Below are 6,150 nucleotides of genomic sequence, written 5' to 3'. Positions count from 1 at the left end.
CTCCCCACAGCTCACGCCCGCAGGTAGGTGTGTGTCCCGCCCGGACGCCCTCGCCCGTCCCCCACTCCAGCCCCCTGGCCTTGTCCCCGGGGAGATCCGGCTGCTGACCAAGGTCCTGGGCTGTCCCGAACCCCAGAGGGACAGGTGGCCCAGGGTCACCCCGAACCCCAGGTGAAGCGGCTGCGCCCTAAATCTCCTGCTCCGAAATGCACGGCATCCTCCTTTCCCGGGGCTCGGGACAGGTTTCGGGGCCCCGGGGTTTCCACAGATCATTGCCTGGCTCGGACCCCGCTTACACAGCCCCCGGAGTGCCCTGTGGAGACCCAAGATTCCAGACGGAAAGTCCCTGTCTAGGAGCCCAGGACGGCTGCGCCTCAAAGCGCCTGCCGAGCCGTTCATTTTCGTGCCAGGCTGCCCTTCCCCTAGGGAACGATACTGTCCCTCTTGGGTGACCTCCCGGAGCCATGTGGAAAGTCCACCGCACGCCGAGACAGCTGCATGTCCCAAGGGTCCCCTGCCCTCGGACCTGTCGGGTTCCTCACGACCTCAGCAGCTCTCAGGGGCCTGCTCAGGTGCCTGGTGCTTCTCCTCGACTGCCCCGTCCACTGTTCTTTCCCGTGTCCCCGAAAGCAAACCGAATCTGCCAATCGTGAGGGTGACCTTAACCCTTCCTGGTGGGGCTCTTCCCTCTGAAGGGTGCCACTGTGAGGGCTGCAGCTCTCTGTCCAGGGCGCCAACCTCGGGCTGGGTCAGAGGAGGCTCTGAAAACGACATTGACATTTTCTTTCAAGCCCTACTCGGCTGCCCACTTGCCGTCTTCTTTTAACCCACCGGTTTTCTAAAAGCTTTTATTCTTTTTTTTTTTTTTGTATGGGGACTCGAACTCAGGTCCTTGCGCTTGCGAGGCAGGCGGGACACCACAGAGCTAAATCCCCTGCTAGCTGTTTATTCTTTCATGCCAAGGTGCCCACGGCAGGGACAGCAGCCCAGGGGTCCTGGGGTCCTTGCGTGTGCAGACTCGGCCAGGGAGCTGGGAGGGAAAGCCGGCCGGGCCGGCCTCTGCTTGGCCACCGAGGACGCTGCCTAGGGTGAAACCGGAGCCTGGGTGTGCGCAGGCAGAGCCACCTCCGAATGCCAGTGCGAGAGGTGGAAACCAAAACCAGGGACCTGAAATTCTCCCCCGGCAGCGTGCCTGCCTCAGCCCTGCGGCCAGTCACGCGGGAGGCCAGGCCGACCACAGGTAATTTATTGATTTGCTGCGAGCAGTTGCAGGAGGGCCTGTCTCAGAAGCTCCGTGCTAAGCGCATTCCTACTGCGTGAGCAAACATTCGTGGAGGGCGGACGTTGCCTCAGAGTGAGGGGAGGCTCGCAGGCCCCAGGCGTGTGCTGGCCGGAAGGTCATTCTCTGAGCGCCGCTCCCCAGCTAACAGGAGTCTGCATCTTAACCGCGCGCGTATGTGTGCGTGTGTGTGTGTGTGCGTGTGTGCGTGTGTGTGTGTGCGTGTGTGCACCCCAGGACTGGCCTTCCTGCTGGGCGAGAACTGGGGCCGGCCCTTCTCCTCGGACCGCACCTTCCCAGGTGGGAGCCAAGGCTGCCTAACTCCTTCCTTGGCAGTGCAGCGCTGTCCCTTTGGGTGCGGTGACCGCCTGCACCCGTGAGCTCCCACGCCCTCTGACTGCAATGCCGGGCGGGCGGCGTTTGGAGGCTGCCCTCCCTCCTCGGTTCCTGGTGCGAATGCCGCAGCCCCGCCACACCCGGGGGAGGACTGGCCACTTCGTGGACCCTGTTAGCTTTCCATCTCCGCACCAAACACCTGAGATAATCAACTTTAAACCCCGCCACGACAGCTTGGCCTGTTGTTTTGGGCACACACCTTGGAGGAGCCAGGGGGCGGCAGGGACCTGGGGCCAGGAGGGGGGCCCCTCCCCTCCCCCTCCCAGGCCTCCCCTTTGCCCCACAAAGCTGGGGGAGGCTGCCCCAGACCCACACAGAACGGTCGCTGGGAAGGAATAAAGGGACTGAGTCCAGGCCTCCTCGCTGCATCACGGTGCCATTGGAGCTCAAGGCCGGCTCTCGTGGTCACACAGAATGTCACATACCTTCTGGATGTGGCTTCAAAGCTCAGGGCCTGACCGTGAGGCCCGCTGCAGCACCAGGTTCCAGACAGGACGCCCGCAGCTCTGTCCCCAAGTTCACTTCTATTTCCCACCTTTCTGTAGGTGCACATTTTCTTACAGATATTTCTGCGGGTTTAGACATTTTGTTTTTCATTATTATAATTGTAATTGCAAATATGTATGGGATACAGTGTGATCAGACTCCAGTGGGTACAATGCATACATGGTGTACAATGATCAAACCAGGGTAGTTAGCATTTCCAAGTATTCAAATATTTTTAATATTTTTATTAACATGATTAATTGTGCATAGTTTTGGGGTTTTCAATTAGAATTTTCAGTTCTCAATGATAACTTTGAGAGTTTCCTTTTGATGTGAAAGATTATCAAATAAATCTTCATTTAAAAATTTTTTTTTTTTTTTGGTGTTTTGAGACAGGTTCTCACTATGTCATTGAGACTGACCTGGAACTCACTGTGTAGCCCAGGCTGGTCTCAAACTCACAGCGATCCTCCTGCCTCAGCCTCCCGAGTGCTGGGATCACAGGCGTGTGCCACCAGCCTGGCCTAATCTTCATGTATTCTTAGTGGGCAATGAAAGTCAGCCAATAAAGGCAGAAAGAAATGCAATTTACATAAATATTGCATACTACGAAGAATATTAAAAATACATATCTAAGATCATCAACTTAAACCATGATATCAAAAGCCACTTGAAATCTCCATTAGGAATGAGGGTTATAAAAACATAAGGTCTTTGCAGATGGAAAGGAGAATCTAGGGACAGAAGGAGAAGGGAAGGAGCAGGAGGGGAAAGGGGCAAAAAGGACCAAGATTTGGGGTCCACGCACCAGCCCCCCACGGTGACACAAACATGCGCTGACAAAAATAAATCAGCTACAGATATCCTAAGGTCCCTGAAGATCCAAGTCCCCCATACTAGAAGTAGCCTTCTGCTCTCTTCCTTTGGTGTGAGTGATACTCTCTCCGGGGCAGCTGGCACGCACGGTCGATGCACCCTGCTTCTTGCTGGTGCTCCCTCGCCCCCCGTGGTCCTTTTCCATCCACAGAAGTGGACTGGACTCAGAAGGCGAGTGTCACTCAAGGCTGTGCAACTCACCCTAAGCTTGACTTCTCATGGACGAACACGCTACCAAGACAATGAAACACGGTGACAGGACTGGGGCGGGAGCAGGGCGTGCTGCAGGTGATGCTATCAAGGACAGCCTTGAGACAGGTGACATCTGGACGCAGGCGTGGTGGCAGGAGAGGGTGGCCCTGCCCCGATCTAGGGAGAAGGTCCCAGGGAAAGGAAGGGCCGGGGACGGAGCTCTGTGCCTTCTGGTTCCAGGGATGGAAAATCGGTCCCTGTGACTGGGGCAGCCTCGGGCGGAGGCAGAGAAGTGAGGGTGGAGAGTGAAGGGAGGCCGGGCCGCATCGCAAGGCCGCCGGCGATCACAGCGCACAGAACCAGCCCGGTCTTCCTGGTGGGCAGCAGCGTGGAGAGAAGCCATCTCGATTTGCAGCATTGGCTCTTTTACTTATTGAATAAAATCTACCCAACAGGACACATGCTTCAGGACTTAGGTTTGGAAAATATGGTCGCTGCCCTTTCCACACTGCTTCCTCCAAAAAAGACTTAAGGATCTGTAGGGGGTCATCTTCCTTATACAAAACAGGAGGGCAGCGAGGAAGAGGAAACCCGGCTCTTGGATAGCTGGAGAATGAGCGGCTGAGTGCGAACGCCGGGAAGTAGTGAGCGTCTAGACTCTAGGTCATCATGCGGAGCCTGTGAATCTTTTTCATGGACAGCGCAGTGACCACAGAGGGACAGAGGTGGGACAGAGTGTTTGGAAGCACCCTCCACTGCATAAGGCTGGGCGGGTCCCTGGTAAACTAATCATCTGTCTCCTAGATCCGCAGACGACCAGAGGGTCCCAGGTCAGCTGAGAGTAATCTCCTGGCTCCCTGCGGGGCTCTCTTCCACCAGCCCAAGCACAGCTGCTCAGTAATCTGCTGTTCACCCTCTGACTAGGTTCTTTCCCTGCTTTCCCTCCATAACAACTTTGCTACAGTTTAAATATGAAGTGTCCCCCAAACACTCACGTGTTTCAGGCTGTGTCCCCAAGGCAGTCATGTTTGGGGATTGGGCTCAGAGAGGTGATTGGATCGTGAGGACCTCACGTGCATTAGTCCACTCATAGCTCATTGGCTGCATGGACTATCAGGAGGCGGGGCTCTGGGGGAGGAAGTAGGTTGCTGGGAGCTGCCCGTGAAGGGTGGACCTTGTTCCTACCCCTTCTGCTTGGGCTCTTTTCCTCCATCTCTGCTTCCTGGCTGCCATGAGGTGAGCGGTTTTCCTCCACTGTGCCCTTCTAGTGTGTTGTTTCTGCCCCACGAGAGGCCTAGAAGCAATGGAGCCAGTGACCATAGACTGAATCCTTTGCAACCTGGAGGCACAATGCATGTTTCCTCCCTTACGTTGTTTTTTGGTATTTCATCACGTTGCAACTGGCTAATACAACTTGCTATTGAGATGAGTCCTCCCTTTCCTACGGCTTTACTGTCCACGGTTTCAGTCACCTGACTCAGCCGCAGTTGGAAAATGTTAATGGAAAATTCCAGAAATAAACAGTTCATAAATTCTCAGCGGTGTGGTAAAATTCTGCCCCATCCTGTTCTGTCCCGCATAGACAGTAGTTGTATTTTAGCCAAGATGCACTCCCTATATATTCTGTCCATCCTCGGTAGGTGAAAGAGGCACCACATTCATATATCTCTTACTAGAGCATATTTTTATAATTGTTCTTTTTATTATTAGTTATTGGTAACGAGTGTGTGTGTGTGTGTGTGTGTGTGTGTATGTGTGAGAGATGTCAGAATTGAACTCGAGGTTTTGCACTGAGCTACATCCCCAGGCTTTGTTTTATTACTTTTTATTTCTCACTAAATCACTAGGTTGCTTAAGCTGGGCTCGAACTTGCGGTCCTCCTGCCTAAGCCTCCGAGAGTGCTGAGAGACATGCACTGTCATGCCTGGCCATTGTTAACTTACTGGTGCTTAATTCATAAATAAAATCTTACCACATGTGTACCTATAGGAATAAACACAGCATGCATAGGGGTCAGCACCGTTCAGGGTTTCAGGCATTCACTGAGAAACCAGGAATACGTCCCTCACAGGAAAGGGGGAGTTACCACATCCCTACCTCTGTCAGAAACTTTGATAGTCCCCAAGTGTCACATCGGCACCCACTGCCTTTTCTGGCAAGGTTTTCAGCTTCTGTTCTTGGTCAGTCAAAGGTTACACTAACACTTTTTGCTGCCTACTAATACTTCCAGATCATGGAATGATTGTATCTGTTAATTTTTCATCATTTAACAAACTAGCACTTTTCTCAAAGTATCTTCTACCTTTTCCTCCATATCTCTAGCAATACAGAGTAGCTTCTTTTTTTTTTTTTTTTTAGGTTTTTGAGGCTGACCTGGAACTCACTGTGTAGCCCAGGCTGGTCTCGAACTCACAACGATCCTCCTGCCTCAGCTTCTTGAGTGCTGGGATTACAGGTGTGCGCCACCATGCCCAGCTCAGAGGAGCTTCTTTAGATTACTTAAATGCCAGATCGTGTTTTTCCTGTCCAATGTATGCCCTGCTGTTTCAATCAGACATGAATATATTTAAGTAACTTTTAATGTGTTCTGATTTGGAAACATCCCTTCACCCATAAAGTGATAGGTCCCTTAAGATGGCTCCATCAGGCACAGAGTTTGATTCTGATTTGATAGGGAGAAAAGATAACGGCAAGAATCAATAATCTGATTTTGAAATCTTGGAAGATGATTTCAGTACTTCCTGGCTTTTGGTTCTAAAGTTCAGATATTCAGATAAAGGAGCAATTCCTGGTATCTGTGGAAGGCAAATTGAACTCCGCAGAGGAGAAAGGTTCTGAACTTGGTGTTAAAGGAGATGCAGCCTTCAGAGCTTCTAGCAGTGAGAAAGGCGTTTCTGGTGGGGAGGCTGTCTCGGTCAAAG

This window comes from Fukomys damarensis, unplaced genomic scaffold, assembly GCF_012274545.1.
Source record: "Fukomys damarensis isolate Sample0158 unplaced genomic scaffold, DMR_v1.0_HiC HiC_scaffold_5, whole genome shotgun sequence".
NCBI classification, from domain to species: Eukaryota; Metazoa; Chordata; class Mammalia; order Rodentia; family Bathyergidae; genus Fukomys; species Fukomys damarensis.
Note: the sequence above shows the minus strand (reverse complement) of the source record.